Consider the following 2,784-nt stretch of genomic DNA (forward strand, 5'->3'; position numbering starts at 1 on the left):
AGTTTGCTTTGTTTGCTAACATTTTTTCCTTCACGTAAATTGTTAATTTCTGCCTGAAAGAAGGCCTGTTGAGATAAATGAATAAAAACCTTTAAAGTGTTGTTCAACTCGTTACATGACAAATAAGGCAATTTGTTCTTTTCACCACAATTTGATTTTAAATTATTTATAAATCTAATACAATAACTGAAAATCCGGATTAATCTAGTGAGAGATGAAAATTTTTTAGTGTAGTCATCAATTTCAGAAACTGCAATAAATGTTTGAGTGAATTTTCGAGCTTCGATTAGACATTCATCAGACTCCTGAAACTCTAATTCGGAGCTCTGAGAACACTCAGTTTCTTGTGAAAGCCATGAAGGACCTTGCCACCATAATGAATGACTAATTAATTGATCGGGTGTACAGCCTCGGACAACACATCAGCAGGATTGTCATGAGAGCTAACATGATGCCACACAGCCTCATTGTTTTTTCTTGAATCTCTGCAACACGATTTCCAACAAAGATTTTCCATCGGGATGGTGGGGATTTCAACCAATGTAACACAATCATAGAATCTGAATATAGATAAATGTTGTCCACTCTCATGTTCAAAATCGGTAAGACCTTAGATAATAGTCTGGACAACAAAACTGCCCCACTTAGCTCAAGTCTGGGTAAGGTCATTTGTTTGAGGGGAGCTAACCTGGATTTTGAACACAACAAATTGCAAGAGATTTCACCACAATGATTTGTAGTTTTTAGAAAAAGACAACACCCAAAGCCTTTGAGAGAGGCATCACAGAAACCAATTAATTCTACATTTCTTATGTCACCCTCTACTATCACCTTTCTTGGAACAGTCAATTTACTAATAGATAATAAGTTACCGTAAATAGCTAACCATTCATTTTTCAACTCACCAGAAATTTCTGTATCCCATGACAAATTATGACTCCACAATTTTTGAATGAAATTTTTGCATTGAAATACTACAGGACCAATTAAGCCTAAAGGATCATATATACCGGCTACAACTGATAATATTGTACGTTTTGTATTCACATTGTTGTTTTGCTTATCACTAGATACATACAAAAAATTGTCTGATTTTACTTGCCATATTAAACCTAAAGTTCGTACTTCATTTTTCTCAATTGAAAGGAGTTTTTGATTATCATCAACTTCAAAGTTAGAAGACCATTTATGCATAGGAAAGCCATATTTTTTCAATAATTCAGAAATTTCTATTTTAAGTTTTTGTACTTCTTATATGGAAGATGCTCCAGTAAGAAGATCATCAACGTAGAAGTCTTCTTCTATCGCTCTACATGCTTCGGGAAACTCTACTTTATTTTCCTTTGCAATTTGAACTAAGCATCTAGTAGCAAGATAAGATGCACTTGAAGTGCCATATGTCACCGTTTTCAATCTATAATGTTGCAGCTTATCTGAACAAGAATTTCTCCAAACTATTCTTTGAAGGTCACAATCATTGGGATTCATTTGCACTTGTCTATACATCTTAGATATGTCAGATATAATTACATAATTATGTGTACGAAATCTTACAATTATAGAAAATAATTCTTGTTGAACATTAGGACCTACTAGTAAATTGTCATTCAAAGACATACCATTGCTGCTCTTAGCAGATCCATCAAAAACGACTCGCAATTTTGTTGTAGTAGAATTACAATTATATACTGCATGGTGTGGCAAGTAAAAGATATTACCATTATTTGACTCAGGATTGACTATTAATTCCATATGATTCAAACTCAAGTATTCATCAATGAATTTACAATATTCAATTTTCAACTTTGGATTTCGTGATAGTTTAGACTCCATTGAAAGAAATCTATTTTCAGCATTCTGTAATGAATCACCTAAATTTACTTGATTATTTTCACAAGGCAAAGAGACAACGAATTTTCCCTGCTCATCACGATATGCTGTTTTTATGAAATGCTCTTCACAAAATGCAGACTCTTTTGATAAAGAAGTAGTACCTTGACAATCTTCTACATTCCAGAAATTTTCAACTCTGGTTGTAAGCTCATTCATTGTTAGAAAGGTGGACACAGGAGTCATGGCATCACAATTATTAGCCATAGGGCAATTACCTGCTAGAATAAACCCTAACCTAGTTTCTTGAATTATAGGATAACCATCTTCACGTTCATATTTAATTGATTTCAATAGACTCAGGTAAAATTGTGCTCCTATAAGTATATCAACTTGAGATGGCACATTGAATTTATTATCAGCAAGAAATATACCATTTGGAATGTTCAGATTAGATATGTCAAAGGGCATTGATGGTAAGTCACTGGCAATGTTAGGAAGTACAGCACAATCAACCTCAAATGTAAAATTTTCGTATTTGGAATACAGCCTGAGCTTAACACTATATTCAGAATGACATGCTGAATTATTAATTCCTGAAATAGGTGTACTATTTTTCTCCAAGGGTAAACCCAATTGCTTTACAAGATTAATAGTACAAAAATTACTTTGGGAGGCTGAATCAAGCAAAACTCTACATGATTTTGATTTTCCCCACTTATCAATTACGGTACAGACTGCAGTAGATAACAGTATGTTGTTTGCTGTTTGTAATTTTAGGGTACAATAATTATTTTTTTCTTGATTGCTTTCTACAGTATTATTTCCTGGGAGTTTTAATTTTTCAAAATGAATTAATGTGTGGTGCTTTTTATTACAAATTCTGCATGAATGCTTGCTGAAACACTTATCTACTGAGTGATTCTTTTGCAGGCAGTTGAAGCACAACTTATT

This window comes from Nilaparvata lugens, chromosome 12, assembly GCF_014356525.2.
Source record: "Nilaparvata lugens isolate BPH chromosome 12, ASM1435652v1, whole genome shotgun sequence".
Classification (NCBI taxonomy): Eukaryota; Metazoa; Arthropoda; class Insecta; order Hemiptera; family Delphacidae; genus Nilaparvata; species Nilaparvata lugens.